Source organism: Stegodyphus dumicola, chromosome 5 (genome assembly GCF_044657685.1).
Source record: "Stegodyphus dumicola isolate Sdum_Otavi_A_Nest chromosome 5, ASM4465768v1".
Classification (NCBI taxonomy): Eukaryota; Metazoa; Arthropoda; class Arachnida; order Araneae; family Eresidae; genus Stegodyphus; species Stegodyphus dumicola.
In genome coordinates this window covers 34,476,924-34,499,573 of record NC_140772.1, presented here as the reverse complement: position 1 = coordinate 34,499,573, position 22,650 = coordinate 34,476,924, and the positions used below count along the sequence as shown (strand labels likewise).

General features: G+C 33.2%; 1 protein-coding gene across 3 annotated transcripts in view; it reads right to left on the bottom strand.

Moving 5' to 3' along the window:
• Nucleotides 1-22,650, bottom strand: part of stet (rhomboid serine protease stem cell tumor) — a 555,200-nt gene that overhangs the window by 382,165 nt on the left and 150,385 nt on the right. Inside the window, exon 4 of one of the 3 annotated variants that reach the window (XM_085816564.1) lies at nucleotides 17,180-17,210. The exons of the other annotated variants lie outside the window; for them this stretch is intronic. The gene's annotated coding sequence lies outside the window, so the exon portion shown is untranslated. The remainder of the gene's footprint in view (nucleotides 1-17,179; nucleotides 17,211-22,650) is intronic. 3 annotated transcript variants of the gene reach the window in all.

The following is a 22,650-nucleotide window of genomic DNA, read 5'->3' as shown; positions in this document are numbered from 1 at the left end:
CAACCTTTACTTACCCCTCGGTTAACAGTTTGATAGATGTGGTACACCACTAATAGGGAGTTTCCTTCAGATGTTCCACGCTTTTACGAATGGTTAATTTTCACAGTGCCGAAATGAATTCATCGCAGTACTTGCGATACCACTAAAATCTTTCGACTATAAAGTATTAAAATCACAGTAAATCTCACGCGGCTAAGTTTCCAATCATTACTTTCTCTTTTCGCATCGTCAAAATTTTGTTGCTCTCAAAGTCCCTGAGCGAGTCGAAGTTGGGAGTGGCTTGGGCAGCACGTGATGACTTCGGGTCGGTGAGCTTGCAGAGCAATGTAGAGGAAGGATTTCTCCAGAACTCCCAAAGTATTCACGCTTGGCATGTGGCGGCATGCTCGTTAGCGTGCCAGGGACAAGACTGTCAGGCAGGAGATTATGGTCACGTTGTTAATATTCTCAGTATGTAATCTCCGGACGTGTTTCCGCAATCAAGGCCGCCAATTAGGAGCAGATAAAGGGAAACAGTCGAGACGGAGGTTCCCCCGCGTAGACTGAAATTTACAACTCTTTACGTTATTAAAAGGTATGAATGCTACATTCATCACAGGTATTCTTAATGTAATTCTTATCTCGGAGGATTAACAAAATAAGGCTCTTTCTTTTATGTGAATTTTTATGAAAATATAAATCGTCGGAACATTACGCGTGTTAAATAATGTACAATAACAATCTTGTTTCCGACGATAATACATTCCAAGACCTACTGCATTTGGCTTAGATTTATTCGATACTGCACAGTATCAATGCTGCATAGGATCTACACAGTATAGCGTCTATACGTCGATACTGGCACTGCATTATCGTCAGTATAAAAAAATGTATAATGTAATAAAGAGTAAAACGATTAATGCACATTTATCAGTTGAACAAAGTCGACAAAATCATCGATCGACGCTGCGTAGAAATGACATATAGTCCATCGAGAAGTCATAGGTTCACTGGCATACAATCGACATTTTTGTAATATAAAAGGTTTATAATAAACAGATATGCATAACTTAAAGCTCAAGATTTGAGCAAATTATAATTTTTAGGATAACTGCATAGACTTTATATCCGCCCAGAATAAAAACAGGCACAGATTGACACCGTATCAAAACCAGTTTTTCAGCTGTCGTGTACCGTATTTACCGACAGTTTTGTGAAACCGCAAATAATATGAAATGATATGAGCAAAGTATTTCAAAATGTATGCAGCAGAGGATGGAAAACTTCTCTGCCGATGCAAAATCGACCCAGAAACTGAAAAGTCTGTTTCCATTGTATGCCGGTATCTTATGCAGCTATCCTAACAATAACAGTTTTAATCACATTCTTTCTTGATTACGCTCTGTTGGTTATTGCAAGCCTTGTAGATGCTCAGGCAATTCTGACTGCATGCTGCTGTCTATCTCTCTATATATACCAGTTCTGTCCGGTGTAGATTTAACACTGTCATCCGGTGTCGATTTAACGATGTCAGTTCTTTGCCTCAGTCGATCCTTTGTCATGCCGATCATATGCCGTTGTCGACCCTACATAGCCTCTAACGATTCTATGCAGGTTAAATGTGCACTAATCTAATTATTCGTTAGCATTGTTACAATTTCTTTTTTTATTGCATCGATCGTATGCCAGTAATTAATGTCTGCCATATGCCGGTGTAGATTCTACGCCGTGTAACTGTCCTGCACGTTATCATTTTCATGCCATATCGATTCTACGCAGTTTCGATCCTGTGAATGTGAGCCACCCTTTCCCATGAGCTTCAATCAATTACCCACGAATAACGGAAGATGAATATGCAGCATGTTGCCCGTCAAACTTCATCATTGAATCGAATTTCAAATTGTAATTTGTGATAATTATAAACGATTTACACCTGCTTCACTTGAATAGATTTTCGACCACGAGTCTGATTCCTTCTTAACAATACGGAGGATTGTTAAGTAAAAAAAAAAAAATTAAATCCATTTATTAAATATTGAGAAATTTTGCCTGAAGTTTTAAATTTAATGCATTTCGAAATAACTTCGATGCTTTTGAATAAAACTCATCCCTCCAAATTCGAAGTAAATTCAAGCATGTAAGAATGTAAATTTTTTATGTACTGATTCTTTTCACGGTGATCAACTTCCTAAGACGACTACTTCAGATAGTTGTCAGTTCTTCTGATTTTATAAATAATCACAGTTCTGGGCATAGCATTTCTTAAGAAATCAGCTCCAGAGATGATTAGAACAATCTAAACCGTGAGTGGACTTAGTGCGGTTTTATGTTATTTTAATATTCTTTATCTAAAAAAAAAAAAAAAAAAAAAAAAAAAAAAAAACCATATGAGGCTTAAATGCATCTTTTATACTACAGTCAAAGGCCTTGAATTTAAACCATCGTAATTTAGCTTTTGGTGCTACTTTGGTAGACGGTTGCACGGATTTTGGCGATTTTCCTTTGGCGAGTAATACAACTTATGGTAAACCCATTGCTGGATAAGTTATTTATGGTAACCGATACTTTGTTGTCATTTTATTTAAAAAATAATGCGTTTTATTGTGCATAAATTCCGTGTTTAAAATATTATTTATGGCTTTTAAATATTAAAAATCAATTTAATTTTGCATTTTTATTTGAAATAAAATTTTTATTGTTTATCATATTTTATGAAATTTTATGTTGTGGATGATGTAATCAATGACGTCACCTTACTTTAAAAGTAATTCGTTTTAATATGTATATATTTAATCTAATGTTTTAAACATTATTTATGGCTCTTAAATAGTAAAATACAATTTAATTTTGCATTTTTTAAATGATTTTATTATGTATGAATTTTTAAATAATTTTAATTCTAGCCGTGATGTAATAAGCTCTCTGATTGGTTATAGAATATTTGTGCATTAACGAGCTGTAATCAGCTCCCTGATTGGTTACTGACAATATGTGCATTTCCGCGCCGTTTTAAAATTTAATTTATATCTTCGAATTCCTTCAAAGATGTTATCTAAATTATGATTCTGATTTTTTATTGTGGTACTTATCAGTAAACAACAGGTTAAACGCTCAAAAAATGTAAGTACATATTTTTCTTTTATTTTATAATTGTATACTTCAATTTTTGTTACAAAAATTAATACACTATTTTCAGAAATAGCTGAGATAATTATTGTCCATATGTTTTAATGTTAATTATATTCTATATAACGTATTTTAAAGTATTTGAATTTAATAATATTCTAATTCTTTTAAATGTTGGTATGATGGTTTTTAATTCGATATTCAATTTCAGTAATATTTTAATCTAATTAAACGTTGGCCCAATGTTTTTATAGCGGTGTTTTTATTCTCTTCTTTGCTATATGAAAGTAATAATAACCTTACTTTAGTATTTTATACTCATAGTAAATGTATTTATTTACACTTGCCTGCCATCTTAAAAAACGACATTTTCAACAAAAAATTAATCCATTACTTTTAACGATATTTATTTATTTATTTTTTAAGTTTCGAATACTTTACTATGCGTAAAAACAGCGTTTTTCAAGATGGCTGACGTTTGGAAAAATCGCGCAAACAATTCGGCCAACGTAAATCGCCAAAAATCCGTGCAACCGTCTACCAAAGTAGCACCTAGCTTTTTAAAATTTCTTAAGTATTATATAACATCCTAGCCTTTACTCAAAAGAAATACTTAACTAGCTGTGATGACATCGGTGACTGCTTATAAACGACGCTTCACATTTAGAAGTATTAGGATGTGCGCTTCGTATCAGCTCTGAGTATAGAAGATCAACGACTAAATTTAGTGGTATTGTAAAATTTCTTATGATAATCATCTCCTGTAAAAGGGTCATCTTTAAAAGTAACTACTGAAGTAAATCTCACAAAAGCTAAATATCTGGTTAAATTTTCTAGACTGCAGATAAATTATCGTTCCGTCTTTAACTTAGAATCCAAAATGCTAACTGAATGAAAACAAAAACAGTAAAAGCAACTAAGAGAACTCAACCATCGTTATTTGCAGTCAAAGAATGCAGCGGTAACTTCGAATATTTACAAAGCAAAAGTAAATTAGAACCTGGTAACCCGGCTCCAACGCAGCTTCTAAAACTTAAATCTTAGCAAAAAGGAGAACTCACCATAAACCATAAACTATGGCAGGTGAAATATGAGAGTTACAATGTTACAGGCTGAACTCTTCCATTTGAACTGCTTACTGGTCCTCTCCCTTTTAGCTTACATTTTGGCTTCATTTTAAAACTGACTTAAGGGGCCTCATACGCCTTAAATCCCTTATGATCTTCGAATATGTGACTGTTGCAAGAGTTGGGATATTTTATTTAATTTAAAAGCAATTAGTTTCGACATTTTACAGCTGACTACATAATATAGCTCCTTTAGAAATTAGTAACTAGAAAGTTTGTGTTGCCACAAATATTTTTGTAATTTAATCCGCTCTCTGACAAAATGTTTCGTCACGTTTCCACCTTGCGCGCATGATATTTTAAAAATGGCTAATGGTACATACTTGAAATTTGACGGAATTCTTTACATGGGTACTATTTTCTAACTGAACCAAAATTCTGATGAATATTTTAATATTAAAAAATTGTAGCACGAAAACGTTACAGATTTTTTTAATAAAATGCATTTTTTTAAAACTCAAATCCAAATAAAATAAAAATTTCACGTGAAATTCTTAGAATTTTTGGTTCACAGTAGTTTCCAAATGTTATAAAAGCTATATATTAAAAATAGAATTAAATTATGTAACAGAATGTTTTAAACTGTGCGCGCAAGTTGGAAACATGACGAAAACCTTTGACACAAAGCGAATTAAATTATATAAATATTTGTGGCAATACAAACTTTCTGATTACTATTTCAGAAAGCAGCTATATTATGTAGTCAGCTGTAAAAAGTTGGAAGTAATAGCTTTTAAAACAAACAAGTTATCCCAATTCTTGCAACAGTCCAATATTCGAAGATCTTATGTGTTTTAAGGTGTATGTGTCCGCTTAATTCTCAATTCTAGTGGAGTTGATGAAAATAAAATGTAGGAAAGATTTAATATAAAGAATAACATATTAATTAAATTGGAATTTGATTTAATATTGATATATTAAACTAATACTGGAGACTTATAAATAACGTTAAAGACGTATTTCTTTAAGGCGACGACTTCATTGAACAAAATCATCTAAAGCAGTGGATATTAGGAAGGAATCATTGAATGTAGAAGCGAAACGCTTTAGTTTTAATACGAAAAGAACGCCATGATAATTTTAAATCCATAGAATTTGCTTTGAGTTGGAGAATTTTCAGCGAAATTTTCATGAAGGTATATTCTTTTTCCTGGATTATTTTGAGTGTAATCATTTCGGAGAGCTATAATAAAGGCTCAGATTTTCTTACTCCTTTTTTTTATTTATTTTGTTAACGAGATTCAGCACGAACCACAAGCACGCAACAATATTTTTATCCTGCGTGTGATATTCGAATAAAGCATGTTCTTCCAGAGCACTTCTTATTTCATCCTTATACCTAATTATCAGCCCTATCTTCCGCATTACAATTGTATGTCTTAAACATTAAGATTAACTTAGGGTGTATTACGTGTATCCTGTTATTTAGGTCCCTTTAATTCTAGCTCTTAAGTTATTTTTTATTCAAGAGTAAATGATGCCTTGGTTGGAAGCCTGCCACGACTGATAAATCAAATCCAATTTTTGTTGTTGAAATTCAATAACGATTTATTTATTGATGTTTCACTTAACAGAGGCATACTGCAATATTTAGCTTTGGTTTGGTTTCGTATTCATGCATACGTGTATTTTTCTTTTGATACTACTGTAGAGTCATTAGGTTTTTTTTTTAAGCAGCAGACGTCAAAAATGTGCATTGCCTTCGCCGAGACTCGAGCCCTGGACCTCTCGAATATGCGTCTAGTATGCTTCCAATTACACCATGAGTCACGCGGAAAAGGAGGGAGAAAATACTTTATATACACCTCCTTTTAAAGGGCGACTGGGGATGAGAGGACCCAATCGCCAAATCCTGGTGGTGAGGAAATAACCCACCACCTTTAAATTCGGGCGCCATTTGTAGATTCATTAGACTTTTTGATGCTGGAGATGTGGAAAATATGCAACCCACTCGCCGGAACTCGAACCCTCGATCTCTCGAATACGCGTAGAGCATGCTGCCAATTACCACGAAGAGTACCCCGTCAAAATAGCCCACGACTAAGCAGTTCCGACAAAATAGCCCAAGACTAAATGTCCCCGAGAAGATAACCTCGACAAAATCCTTCTGAAGTAATAGCTAAGTCCAGTTATACAATTATATAAAATTAATTATATTAAAATATATTCCTAAATATTAGTAAAAAATGAAATTCGATAGTTGAAAATATTTATTAAAAAAAGCATTTTAAAAATTTTATATGTACATATTAATAGATACTCTAAATGCGATTTGGTAGTTCTCTACAAACGTTCAATATTTCTGTTCCTTACCACATTCTTTACAAAAATTACATTCCAAGATTATGTGAATTACTAACAAGAAAGTCCATATATTCCCATCATATTTGCATAACTTTCCACTAATCCTTCCGGTGTCCGCCGATAACATCGCTGCAAAAACATCGCGGAAGATAACGTCGCGGAGAAAAGAACGCAAGGCGATAACGTCGTGCTACAAAACATCGTGGGAGAAAACATCACAAAGAGAAAACATCGCAGTTCTAAAACATCGTAATATAAAACATCGTCGTCGAAAATAAAACGGTTCAAAAACTTCGCAGTTTAAAAACATCATCATCGAAAATATCGTGGTAAAAAATAAAGTATTTACAAATCATCGCGTGACGATAACATCTCAGACATGCTTTTTTTCAGGTTTTAATGATTGTAAGTGGATATTCCCATAATGATTTGTGAGAGCAAGGTGTAAAGAAGGATAATTTTTACTTTCGCATTTTTTTATTAACTAATAAATTTTTGCTGAAAGAGTAAGAAGGAAACTTAAGCATAAAAAATTAAATGCAACTTATAGATTATACTTTTCGTGAAAAATTACCAGTAAAAACTTTATAAAAATGATTTATTAATGGCCTTTGTTAGTTAACTATGTCGGTTTAAAATTCCATTAAGTGCTATAAGTTGCATTAATTTTCTATGCTTAAGTTTCCTTTTTATTTTCTCAGCAAAAATTTATTAATTAATAAAAAATATAAAAGTAAAAATTATCCTTCTTTCCATCTTGCGCTCACAAATCATTATGAGAATATCCATTTACAATTATTAAAATCTGAAAAAAAGCATGTCTGCGATGTTATCGTCACGCGATGATTTGTAGATACTTTATTTTTTACCACGATATTTTCGACGACGATGTTTTTAAACTGCGTAGTTTTTGATCCGCTTTATTTTCGACGACGATGTTTTGTACCACGATGTTTTAGAACTGCGATGTTTTCTTCCACGATGTTTTGTAGCAGGACGTTTTCGCTTTGCGTTGTTTTCTCCGCGACGTTTTCGTCTGCGATGTTTTTGCCGCGATGTTTTCGGCTGTAACCAATCCTTCCAGGCCTCGATTCAGTTACACATACTTAGTAATGCTAGTTGCCTATGTTGCGAATACCAGCATGAAGGTATGTTAAGCGGATTTCCACCATATCTTGCTCTTTTCGCAAATAATCAATAAGTTTGTAGAGCGATGGATGATGAGCATCTACAGTTTACTGCAATGTCCTAAGCCACTCTTCTACACCGAATTATTTGTCTTCGGAAGACGATTGACGACGCAATCGTGAACATTCCACACATGTATTGCATATCATGGTTGTGTTCGGCAGTTGCATCTTACTCATCCTATATACGTATTTTCCCAGTAATCGATAATTGGGTCTAGTTCACTTGGGCAATTTTCAATTAATTCTTCAAATACTCTGGTAACATCATGCACTGGTACAAAACTCAACGCTAACAACATTTTTATATAAAATGCCCATTTTCATTATTTACATATGGTTCCACCAAATTCAGTTCTTGCACCTTCCGCCAAAAGCACTCGCCTAGATGAAAAAAGCATGTGAAATATTGTCAAAAATTTACTTACCACAAAATTTGGTCAAAATATGGTAAGGAACAGGAACCTTAGGCTTGTAGAGAATTGCAAACCGCAGTTAGAATTTCTATTAATATGCTCATATACAATTTTTAAAATGCGATTTTAATAAATATTTTAAACTTTTAAAATTCATTTTTACTTCCTTGTACGAAGTAAAAAGGAAGTATTGTAATCGCGAAAAGTTTCAGGCAGCATATTTCAACGAAAATATCCACTTTGACCGCTTTCGAATGCAATTTAACGATGTTTTTGCGTGATATCTGTACGTAAGGACAGAATAAAATGCTCTTTTCCTTCAAAAAAATTATAAAACTGCTTTAAAATGAATTCTGAAGAGAATTTTTCGTGGCGTCTGTACGAACGTATGTACGTACGTATCTCGCATAACTCAAAAACGAGTAGCCTCAGAACGTTGAAATTTTGTATATACGACTACTATAACATGTAGATGTGCACCTCGTATTTTGGTTTCAATCGGCCGCGCTAAACGTATATAAATATATTTATAAATATATCCACTCTGTTACCCGGCTCAGTGATCTCAGTTTCTTTACTCTTATATGTTTGTAAATTGTACATTTTTTGCTTTAAAAATGATTGAATTATGTTGTTTTTATCTTCTGGTTAAAATTTTTATGCCTTTCGTAATCCTGGAAGCAATATTTGTACAATTATCAACAATTTAAAAGCTGTTTAAGTGCGGTTAAGTTTTAAATAACATGGCGGACATATTTGTTTACATTTGAAACAGCAGAATTGTAGATTTGTTGCCAATCTAGAGAGACTAAGCTTCGCAACACAAAAATAACGCCTTCATTTATTATTGCGAATTAAATCATGCTTAATCCTTTCTGGAATTTTTTCGAGGAAATAAGTATTTAAGATTTACTTCGTAATTTTTAATACAGATATTTTGAGTTTTTATGTATTTTTGCCTTGTCGCGAAGTGAAAACTGAATTAATTGAATGAGAAATACTCAATCGTCTGTGAAAAACTGTTTCTTTTTCGTTTTGTTCGCTTAATTTTTTTTTATACATCGTTCTAGCTTTGTTATAGTATTTGAGTAGAACATGTGGCAGCGATTAGATAATTCTTTAAATGATATAAATTTTGTGCATTCTGAGTTATAATATGAACGAAATATAATACTGTTAAGTAAACCTAGTGCCAGAGTGTCGCTATGGTAAACAAGGTGAATTTTAAAGAATGCATTTATTCTATTGTGGTTTATGCGCTGTCCGCGAAGTAGATTTAATTCAATCCAATAAGTTTAAATGAAATGCAAGAAAAAATGCGTATAATTTAATATTCCGTACAAGGAAGTCATGTGGTGTACACATCAGAATTTTTTTATACATATATTTTCTTTATGCTGTTCAATTCAATTTAACACGAAGGAACTCTAAGAAATAAGGCAACAGTTTTGAACTCTAGTATTACATTTTAAGCATTAGAAAAGAAAGGAATTTCCTCGGTATCCCTCAGAGGAATTACCTGCGAGAGCGCGACTCGAATTCCGATTATTTAAAATATTTCAAAGGCGTAAAGGCAATTAGCATAATGCTTCCCCATTTCAGCGCACCAGAGATTACGTTTAAGGTAGAAACGACATTCGTTTGAAGCTTAATTACTGGAAAAGCGTCACTTCATTCAATTACAGTGCATTGGTGTTGCTATATTTAGAAAACTAAAGACCATCCATAAAGTGAATGTACTTGTTACCATTTATGACACATAGATTTCAAGAGAAAATGATGAATTACGGAAATCAATAAATTAAATTAGCTAGTATTTTCCAAGCAGATCTGCTTCTTAATTTCAAGTAATGTTGGCAATTTAATAATTTTTTGAAGAATTGTTGTTGTACCAGTAAATTTCTTGAATTAGCGGGTAAGAAATTCAGAGGAAAAGGAAACACCAGAAGTATTTCTACATGTTTTCTTTAAGTCGATTCATAGATACATAGTTTCCTATAGCAGTTCATAAATTTTTATTTAAAGTGAATTAGGAAAAGTTCAAAATAAAAATAGCCTCATCAACGCGCAAACAGATAAAAACCACTGAACTCGTCCACAACCTCCGAGTTCTATCAAATAGGCTGGCTGAATAGGCGTCCTTCATATGTAACGAGAATACGAGCCAATTTTCCTTTGAAAGTCCTCCACGAAGTCATCCCTTCTTTCAAGCAGTTAGCTGTAGTGTGCTTTACTATAACTAAACAACACAATCAAATCTTTTATAAAGGCTGCAGGAACGTTAGGTTACTTGGAAGCAAGAGAGATGAAAAATGAGCAATGCCCTCGACGGGACTCAAACCACGGACCTCTGGATACGCGCCGAGTGTGCTGGCCACGAAGGCATACTAAGAAGGCGGGAATCTTATAAGGTATACTCCCCTTTAGGTAGTAGCGTTAATATACTTTGTTGTTATCTAAGAAACACAATTCATTCAGTTCGTAAATTGTCTAAGTGAGGTATTTAGTCCCATAGACTGGTGCTTATTTTACAAATATGATTTGGGTTTTGCGTTTATCACAGTCTTCAAGGTCTAAAACAATTTAAGTTTGCATTCAATTGCATTGAGACCAAAAAAGATAGAAGTAAATTTATTTGGTATTCTGTATTTCTCTACATTTATTATATAGCCAGCTTAAAGCTCTTAAAGATTTGTGTAATATTATTTAGCACGAAGTTTTATTTTGCATGTTGCAAATTAAGATGGGTGCAATTTCATCAAAGTTTGAGAAGGAAAATTCGCCAAAAGTAAATAGTTAGCTTGAATAGTACGAAAGCTTTAGTTGAGAAGGGTGTTGAACCCAAATATTTATTTTTTTGTTCGAATATTGTAAAGCAAGCAAAGACTATCCAATTGAAGAAATGATTTCAGAATGAATTTTCTAAGGTAAACTGATTTTGAATTTATGTTACATATGAAGAACTATGTTACACACGAAACTATCCATGCAGCCAACCCTTTTCCCGGAATACAAACTCAGGTAGACTATAAGTATTGAGCAATCGTATTCATTCGATCACGGATGGTCGAACATAACACATTCTGATAAAAAAAACTCAGAACAATCATCCTCAGTATAATCGTTAGTTTTGATAAGTATTGCTGAAATTGCTTCATGTTTATATAACTCGGTAAATTCACATTTTCATAGCAACTTTTCCTCCTGTTGAAAACTTTTGTTTCATCAGTCATAATTTCTGATGAAACGGTTCTTGGTGATTCTAAAGGTTATCTTTAAACTTATGAACATAAAGAGGTCAGACTACATCAACTATCAAACAGGAAATAGTGATCTGCGAAAGTAATCTTATATTGCACAAGTCAGACTTCAGACAGACATGTAAGGATCTTAAGTTTTACTAACGTTTATTTTATTTTAAATCTTTACTATCACTTCTTATTTTCTACTTCCGGCCAGAATTATAAGCGTTAAGGTTTTTATGCAAAGTTTGTCTGGCGAATGCCAAGTATTTAAGTTGTGGCCTTTTGCCAAGCGAGAGAGAGGAAGCAGTGAGTCGACGCAGGCCGCTTACCTTAGAAGTTACGCAGTTGCTTGTTGCCTTCCAGGCCAGAGGTTTTAATCCTCTTGATAAATTTTAAACGTATTGTAGTGTTCACAGTTCTCTGTACTACATACGCTTCCTGTTAATATAAGGCCAATCTTCCACGTTTATTATTCTAAAGTTAAATTAGAGTTTAGTTTTATTTTTATACTTTTACGTTTTGACCCCAAGTAGCGGGTCGGTGTATTCCGAAGTACGGAAGTCATTGTAAATAGAGAAAAATAAAGGGTTTTGTATACCCTTCTTGTGTATCCTGTTTACTTCCCACAGTTTTGAACATAGCTTTAGTAAGCTCTCTGTTCCGAGTCAGGTCCTTGCATGTTCCCGAAGAAGGTTAGAAGGAACATTGAACCTGATAGACAAACATCAGATTTAATCTGCACAGTTTATTGTGCTCTACTTTACAAGAAAGAATTGTCGAATATAATGCATTCTTCAATAAGATTTGGAAACAAATGTCTTAAGGGGACTCATACACCTTAAAACACATAAGATCTTCGAATATTGGACTGTTGCAAGAATTGGGATAGCTTGTTTATTTTACAAGCTATTACTTCCAACTTTTTACAGCTAATTACATACTAATATAGCTGCTTTCTGAAATAGTCATCAGAAAGTTTGTATTGCCACAAATATTTATATAATTTAATTCGCTTTGTGTCAAAAGTTTTCGTCATGTTTCCACCTTGCGCGCACAGTTTAAAACATTCTGTTGCATAACTTAATTCCATTTTTAATATATAGGTTTTATAACATTTGGAAACTACTGTGAACCAAAAATTCTAAGAATTTCACGTTAAATTTTTATTTTATTTGGATTTGAGTTTAAAAAATGAATTTTATTAAAAAAATCTGTAATGTTTTCGTGCTACAATTTTTTAATATTAAAATATTCATCAGAATTTTGGTTCAGTTAGAAAATAGTGCCCATGTAAATTTTAAGTATGTACCATTAGCCATTTTTAAAATATCATGCGCGCAAGATGGAAACGTGACGAAACATTTTGTCAGAGAGCGGATTAAATTACAAAAGTATTTTTGGCAACACAAACTTTCTAGTTACTAATTTCCAAAGGAGATATATTATGTAGTCAGCTGTAAAATGTCGAAACTAATTTCTTTTAAATTAAATAAAATATCCCAACTCCTGCAACAGTCACATATTCGAAGATCATAAGGGTGTTAAGGTGTATGAGGCCCCTTAAATACAATATCTAATTCAATTTTTTTAAAAAAATTCATATATCTTTCCATGTTAAACCAAAAACAATTTAAAAATAAAATAAATAATAATAACAAAATAAAATAAAATAAATGGATAACAAAGAAAATTGCAGAAATTAACTTTACCAAAACTGATGGTAAAAGATGTTAAAACTGACGATATGATGCTCAATCATACGTTAGATACTTCTGAAACGGTTTTCATGCGTAAATCTTGCAACCTACTCTCCTATCAACCCACGTAAAATCAATTTCTTGGGTTTAAGTTTTAACCCTTCAACTGGTTTTGTAAAGCATGGAATGTGCAAGAAACGCCTTTCCATGAAGACTTTATTTATGTGCTGTATATACACAGGTACTTCTGTCGTGCTTCATCGCCCTTCGCTTTCCAGAAATTGGGTACGGATAGAAAGGATTAGAATACGCGAAATAACGTTTGATAAGAGGTGTTGTATCGTGCCATCCATGAAGAATAGAATAACGAGAGTATCTTTCCTTTTAGACATTGAATAAATAAACTGAAATCTCCCAAAGACGAATGCTTACAATTCCAAATATTTTGGTCTTCTGGAGAGTTTATCATAGAAAGATAATGTTCAGTTCTGACATTTGTTCATGTTATAACAAATACTGATCATTCTGTAAAAATCCATTAGGAGAGATGGTCGTTATGAGACGTTCATTGCATTGTTTTGGCTTTATGCATAAAAGCTTCTATAGTGACTGGATATGACTAATCGATACTGAACATTTTCGAGAAACATTAATTATGTTATTTATTATGTTCAGACTTTCCTGCAGTTATACTGTTTTGTCTACTCAACCAAAATCTGTAAATGAAGTAAGTTATAAATAAGAACGAGGACCTAAGTTTAACAAGGTTAGAAATCTCAAATCCCCCCCCCCGCTATGGAGATAACTTCTGGCTATTGTAAGTTGAAGAATAGTGGAGAAAGTTTGTTGATCAATTAAGATCTAAATTTTTTATTTGCAAATTATTTGAATCACTATTGTCAGTCAAAATACAAAAAGTGGAACGACAAATACTAACAACTGTTTTAGTTCTGTAACTTCGAGTTGACATTCAGGATAAATATTTACTTTTTTACATTATTGTAGTTAATTACTGATCCGGTGATGTTGAAAGGGAAAGACCAGATGATAATTCATGCAGCAATTTTGAAAGTTAGAGTAGAGTAAGCCAAATTGAGTTAACTTCATATAAATACATACAGGGGTTGGACAAAAATATGGAAAAAACCTTTAAAAAAACACGTTTCTTTGCTTAATATGGTGTAGGAAACCGTTGGCATCCAAAACAGCTTGCAGTCTTCTCGGAATGGTTAAATACATTTCCTGTATGTTTGCCAAGGGAATATTATACCATTCTTCCTGCAAAACGGTGGCAAGTTCAGATAACGATGTTGGAGGTGGATAACGAGAACGCACTTTCCGTTCCAATGTAGACCACAAAGGTTCGATAATATTCAGGTCTGGTGACTGTGGTGGCCAGGGGAGATGGAACAACTCATCCTCGTGCTCAGAAAAACCACTCCTGGACAATGTGAGCTGTGTGAACAGGGGCTTTGTCGTCTTGGAAGACACCATCACCATCGGGGAACAAAGTTTGTACCATGGGATGAACTTGATCGGCCAAAATGTTCACATAAGTCTTGGCAGTCATGCGCCCTGACACAGTTATCATGGGGCTAGCAGAGAACCACGATATGGCTGCCCAAACCATAACAGAACCCCCGCCATGTTTCACTCTTGGCAACAAGCAGTCTGTATTATAGGCTTGAGATGGCGTTCTCCAGACGTAAACTCGGCAAGAAGTGGGAAACAATGTGAAGGAAGACTCGTCAGACCATATTACTCGCTTCCACTGCTCTATAGTCCAAGCCTTAAACACCACCTTTTCCTGTTACGGGCATTAGCATCACTGATGAGTGCCTTCTCAATTGCAGCACGGCCAGCAATTCCCTATTTATGAAGCTCCCTTGTAATTGTTTTGGTACTCACAGGGTTCGGTAACACAACATTCATTTCAGCAGTAACTTTTGCAGCTGTGGTCTTCTTATTTTTCGTCACAATTGCCCTTAATGATCGTCTGTCACGATCACTCAGGACACACTTTCGTCCGCGCTGTGATTTAGCAGATGATGTTTTTCCGCTTTTCAAATATGCGGAATAAATCTTCGATACAGTACCTCTTGAAACACTAAACACCTCGGCTACCTTGCTTACGGAAGCACCTACCATACGGGCTCCAACAATTTGCCGACGTACGAAGTCTGTTAACTCTGACATAATGCAATGACAACCTCACATAATAGTACTCCGATAACAACTGAACTGTTTAGCACATTTACGAAGTTGTATGGGTGGTGTCAGTAGTCAGAAACGCCAGCGTCACCTACATATTTCATTAAAATTAATCTTTCTTTTCAAACATGCATTTCACAAGGTGTTTCCATATTTTTGTCCATCCACTGTATGTTAAGTCGATTATAAAAAATGCATAAAATATTTAACTTTTTTTATATTTTAAAGTTTAAATAAAATTCCGGTATAATTTTACTTAATACTTTAGTTTGCTTAATACTGCGTTCTAAAATTTAAAAGTATCTCACTGTTATTTTTTTACGAAATTAAAAAAAAAATTTACAGGATAGTATAATCATTTCCTTTTAATTTTTGAACGAAATAATCTTTTGCTCTCTTTCTATCTCTCTCTCTCTGTCTCATATATATATATATATAAATCGAAAAAGAAATTGTAAAGCTAAAAAGTAATTAGACGTAAGACCTATTTGGTCTGAAAAATATTTTGCGCATAATGCTGCAAAAAGATATGAATTAATAGTAGTAGGTAGAAACATTGCAGCGATCTTGCTAAAACGTTACCAGGAGTTGTAACTCCACGAAATATTTTAACGCTGTATTACTAAAATATAAACTAAGAAGAAATTTGTCTGGAAAAACTGGAAAAAAACTGTAAACACGCGAAAAATTTTTCCAAAATTAATGTTGGAAGACATGCTAATGCACGAAAAATTTAAGCTGACCGTTGTGATATGTGAAAAGTTAACTCACATAAAAAATATATTGACGGAAAAAAATATATGAAAAGTTAATACATATAAAAAATATATAGACTGAAAAAATGCCAATACATAAAATGCAAAAATAAAATGCAAAAATTAAAATGAAAATATAAATTGCAACAAAACAAAATACAATAATTACATAGCGGAAAATGGTAAATTAACCCACTCGTACCCTCAATTGGCTTTTCAAGGGAAAAAAACTGAGTGTCGAAATAGGTTAAATACCATTACGCGTTTCGCCGAAACAGACCATTGAAGCTCTCGTTTAATGCGAAAAAATTTTTTATAAAAGAACATTAATATTCCCGAATAAATCTTTTTTGGAGCTTCACTGCTCTGTTTCTTTTTCTCGACGCGTCCGCTGAAAAACACATTAGGGTGTTAAAAGCAATTGCAACTCCGAGCAGTGTAAAATTAAAATCAAAATCAAAATATAATAAAATAAATAGCGGTCTGCTATTAGTCAAAAAATTACAACAACGTACGGGCTGGTCCTGTATAGCTTAAAGAAGATTGAGCTTTTTTAATGACGACGGTCTCTTACTTGAAAGTACGTGGAATTAAATCCACAGCCCCGTAGTCAAGTTGTTTTTCCCGCCTTATATTTTAGTAATACACGTACAGTTATAGAATGTTCTGGAGATATTTAAAGCGAACTGGAATGGCTGACGAGACTGACGTAATTTCTTGGAAGCTCCGCGTTTCCAGAGGCTATAAAAGGACTCGCAAATGAATATCGGGTTCTTTTCTTTAATGTAACGATGCAGTAAACTTCATTCAAAAAGTTATTAGTAGTTCTTCTTTATTTACTCCGGAGATCTGATTTTTTGCAACTGCTATTTCTCCTGAATAATAATAAATGGATCCTGTTTTTTAAACTTATCGTCTGTTTTTTTGAGATTCGACTACGTCTATGATTCTTCACCAATCTATTTATTCCGGGCAAAAGCTGGTACATCACACACATATATATATACAGTTCTAAGTTTAGTATTTTGAAACAAAATTCCTTTTAATTAAAATTTTATTAGTAGTTTATATCTCAGGAAATCAATAGATAACCGAATATTATTTCAAAGAACATGCTTTTAAAAATACTTACTGAAATACTAGCCCTTTGAGCAGCCAGCCGCCTAAAACAGATATCGAAAAAGGAAAAATGCATAATGGTTTTAATGAGTCCATCAAGTGTTATTTAATAAAAAATATTTAACGTTTTTAATTAGACATATCATGCTCTAAGTGCATTTTTATGTAAATAAATGAGATTAGAAGGCAGGAAAAATATTAATAATTGCGTTTATTGCTTTTAAATCGGTCACTATAATTGGCGGCGATTTCAAAGCCAAACATAGTAGTTGAAATATGGATCGTTCTAATCGTACAGGTCGAAAACGTTTTGATTTAGTATAATCAACACTGCATTGCAATAACACTTAATTAATCTACCCATTGTCATTATAATACTTCTACAATAATTGATGTTTTTCCCTTAAAAATACCTCATATAAAAACTGATGATATGATACGCAGTTATATATTACAAGATACCTTTGGAATAGATCATACGTAAACCTTGTAACCTACTCCCTTAACCCAAGCGAAATTAATTGAATTACTTTGAACACTTTTTATCTGAGCATATTCTTGTTTACCTTTATATTGATCCTCATTCCTTTTTGCCACCAGTCTACGAAAGCACCGACATCACTAATCGAAAAAAAAAAATCACCATCAAAGGAAATCGAGTCCATCATCAAAGGAAATCTCCAAATTACCAGCATTGAGGAATTTTATAATGAAATTGAAATTCTGACGAAGGCCATTAATTATGCTGTCAGTGTTTCCTCCTTAAGCAACCCAATCAAAAATGTTACCTATGAATTTAAGCACGAGAAATGGAAAATTTTTTACTTCCTTGTACGAAGTAAAAAGGAAGTATTGTAATCGCGAAAAGTTTCAGGCAGCATATTTCAACGAAAATATCCATTTTGACCGCTATCGAATGCAATTTAACAATGTTTTCGCGTCATATCTGTACGTATAATAAAATACTCTTTTCCTTCAAAAAAATTATATAACTGCTTTAAAATTGATTCTGAAGAGAATTTTTCGTGGCGTCTGTACGAACGTATGTACGTACGTGCGTACGTATCTCGCATATCTCAAAAACGAGTAGCCTCAGAACGTTGAAATTTTGTACATAGGACTGCTATAACATGTAGATGTGCACCTCGTATTTTGGTTGCAATCGGCAGCACCAAACGTATATAAATATATTTATATATATATTCACTCTATTACCCGACTCAGTGATCTCAGTTTCTTTACTCTTATATGTTTGTAAATTGTACATTTTTTGCTTTAAAAATGGTTCAATTATGTTGTTTTTATCTTCCGGTTAAGGATTTTATGCCTTTAGTAAATCTGTATGCAATATTTTTAGAAGTATCAGCAATTTTAAAGTTGTTTAATTGCCGCTAAGCCTGTTTTTAATGGCGGCCATTGATGTTTGCATTTGAAACAGGAGACTAGTGGATTTGTTGCCAATCTAGAGAAACTTAGCTTCGTAACAACAAAGATAACGCTTTCATTTATTATTGCCAATTAAATCATGCTTAATTCTTTCTGGAATTTTTTCGAGGAAATAAGCGTTTGAGATTTACTTCGTAATTTTTAATATAGATATTTTGAGTTTTTATGTATTTTTGCCTTCTCGCGAAGTGAGACCTGAATTAATTAAATGAGAAATACTCAATCGTCTGTGAAAAACTGTTTGTGTTTTGTTTTGTTTGCTTAATTTCTTTTATACATAGTTCTAGCTTTATTATAGTATTTGAATAGAACATGTGGCAACGATTAGATAATTCTTTAAATGATATACATTTTGTGCATTTTGAGTTATAATATGAATGAAATATAATACTATTAAGTAAACCTAGCGCCAGAGTGTCGCTATGGTAAACAAAGTGAATTTTAAAGAATGCATTTATTCTATTGTGGTTTATGCGCTGTCGGCGATGTAGGTTTAATTCAATCTAATAAGTTTAAATAAAATTCAAGAAAAAATGCGTATAATTTAATATTCCGTACAAGGAAGTCATGTGGTGTACACATCAGATTTTTTTAAACAGTCACCTAGTTGAAAATAATCTCCTATTTTACATATAACGCAAAAAAACTTACACCTATCTCCCTTTCTTCATGGCATCGCCAGTCTTGACTACAGAGACGAAGACAAAGCTTACAGACTCCCCAGAAACAACATTTAAGCATAATAACAATAATAATAACAGTGACTTCATTACACAAGAACACAATTAAGAATAAACATGCGCTCAGCCGTATTAGAGACTGCGCTACCATTGCTAAAAGCATTGCTGACAACCTGGAGTGACTTCTTTCCTTGGACACCGTGCCGTCAGTAGCCTGCTCTGTACATATATTAATTTACTTAATGTCTTGTGTTTTCTTTTGTGTTTGTTTTGCTGTTTTTAATTATATTTAATATTATGACTAATCCGGAACTCATTTAATGTATTCCACAATTTGTAACGTATTTGGTCATCTTTACATCTGTACCTAACTTTTATAGCACATCCTTAATATAACTGTATGCCTAACATGTACGATAATAGTGAAAAGTGTTCCGCTTAGTCTCAGCAGTCCCCACCATGCACCTTCTTTCCATGTTCTGGTCCTTACTTCAATGTTCCTCGTTTCGTGGCCAATCCCCGGAGGACACAGTACTAAGCTCTTTATTTATATTTATTCATGTATTTTTTAATGCCATCGACGGGATCCAACAGGCTGAAAAGCACCTAACCCAGTGGGCCAGCTGTTCCGCCGATGGAAAGAAAAGAAAGAAAGAAAATAACTTCATTACACATTTAAGAAAAATAATTTGCAAACATATATGAACTTCTTTACAGACAAATTTTCTCTTTGTTTCACCTCCGTTAGTAAAGACTAATAGCAGAAAACTCAAAATTCGTAAAGCTAGTATAAAAAAATCTAGCTTTAAAAAATATATCACTAAAAGATTTCACCTACATTACAGAAATTATTAAGAGCATTCTCAAACTCCGTCACTTTCCTAGTTCTTGTAAACATGCAATTATAGTAACTTTTCTTAAATCAAATTAAAACAGCAATTTTCCCAAAAAACTATCGACCCATTAGCTTACTTAGCCAGCTTTCTAAAACTGTTGAAAAAGTCATGCTTCACTACATTCAAACTACCATTTCACCCTTCTCCTTCTTTCCACACAGCAGTTTGGATTTAAGGGAAAACATAATACTACACAACAATTCCTTCACGTCATCAACACAATTATTAAAGGATACAATAGCAAACTGCCAAAAGAGGAGCAAAATCGTTTGACTACATCTGTCACTATAGCCTCATTTATAAATTAATCAAACTTAACTTTCCAGATGATTTAATTCGAATTGTGGCTTCTTTTCTAAGAGATCATTAAATGTCCGCACTGGAAATGCATACTCGTCGCAAAGGCCGATTAAAGCAGGTGTGCCCCAAGTTTCAGTTCTAAGTCCTTTATTGTATAATATACTATACACTTATGGTATCCCACAATTCCGTTAGCATTCTTTGCTGACAATGCAGTCATTCTGTCAAAGGCCAAAGCACTTGAAAAATTTTATTTTTAATACATTTTTACTTCAATTTTTATCTTGCTTTGCTAGAGGCATGGCTTAATCAAATGCAATTCTATTTCGCAAAGAATTAGTCACTCAATTTACCATCTATTCCGAATTTATTTTAAAAAGAAATACATTGAAAGCAAGAAACACATACCTTGGTATCATACTTGATTACTCATTTTTAAACCGTATTTTGCCCAACTCAAGAATGAATTAAATATTTCCATAGCTAACTTAAGACTGCTTCTTGGTTGGAAAAACCTACCAGTTTTTTTTCTTTGTAATAAAATGATATTATGTAAAACATCAATATGTACAGCCTTATTTTATGCCTCTTCAGAATAGGAACAGTGCTCTTCAGGATGTAAAAACAAATTTCTACAAAATAAAGTCTAAAAATAAAATACAAATTCTGCAAAATAAAGTCCTTAGGAGAATAGCCAATGCTCCTTGGTTTATAAGGAATGACACATCACATATCGATTTCAAAATCGAAACCATTAAAAATATATTTTCAAAACAGCTCATTATTTTTCTGCTATATTAAGCACCATCGAATCACTATAATTCCAATTCAAAATCACAAGCCAAGACCACGCGAAAAGCGTTAAGAGTATTAGCGTATCCAGCTAATACTCTTCTTTTATACCAATTAATATCATTTTAAAGTAGAATTTTGCCATCTTTCACATAAAGAAAAACCTAAATGTTTTTGATGGACATCTCATTGCGTATTGTTGCCCCTGACTACCACTGTCTTTTACATCGTTTATTTTGTTACTCTATTACTCACACAGTAAATTTGAAAGAAAAAATATCTTACGCTTTTCCGAATGGCAACATGTCAAGGCATGCTAGACAAAAGTAGGCAGTGCCAACACATTGCTTTTAAATAGCTAAGATTTTAATTAAAGTTGAAAGATCAGTATCTTACATTTTGTGAACGGCAACATTCTAGCGCGCTGGAGATAAAAATGTTTTATTTTGAGCAATGGCAACACTTCTCGCTTCTAAATCGCTCAATTGATTAGTTAAAAATTCATTAAATTCGTACAAAATATAAAATGAATAAAATAAACAAACCGAAAATTGAAAATTCGGGCTTCGAAGTGCATATGTTCAGATGGAGGATTATGTGCATTAAAAATGTGGTTCCTCTAGGTGCCATCATTTTTCCACACGCGAGGAACATACCTATATAGGTATGTTCCTCGCGTGTGGAAATGTATGCATGTATGCATATGCATACATGCAAATTCTTCATCATTTAATGATAAAGATAAGTTTAGGCAGGAGACATTCAGATTAATAGAACAGGATTAGAAATGGTTAAATGCTTTTATCTCCCTCCTTTACACGCAACAATGTACGCATCAGGTAACACGATGACGACACAAACAATTATACAAGTGAATAAATCGAATAACGCCTTCTACCTTATACTTCCACGGATTTGGGGGAATAACGATGGTTTCACTATGTAATGAATATGATGAAAACTTCACTAATTTATGCGAGAGAGGTCGTAGAATATCTACGCCATGTTTATTTCTGGAGCATTACCAGGTCTGCTATATTTTTGGATATTGCAACGTTTCTTTATCTTAACAGGGAACTGCACTAATGAATACTGAAGTTTTTATAAACTAATATAATATAACAGAATACTTTGCATTTTCAAACAAGGTTCAGAAGACAGGTATTAAAAATTTCTTAAATTATTTAAGCAATTTAATTTTATCGTGGTATTTTGCATGCATAATTACAGCTTATGTGCTGAAGAAGTTAAAATAGCGTAAGAGGGTATGATTTCTCAGTGGTAATCTTCTCCTCGTGTTGGGTTTTAAATTTTTGCCAATAGATTTAACTCGGCGGAAGTCGCACCAAGAAAAGTTACTAGAGTGGGCA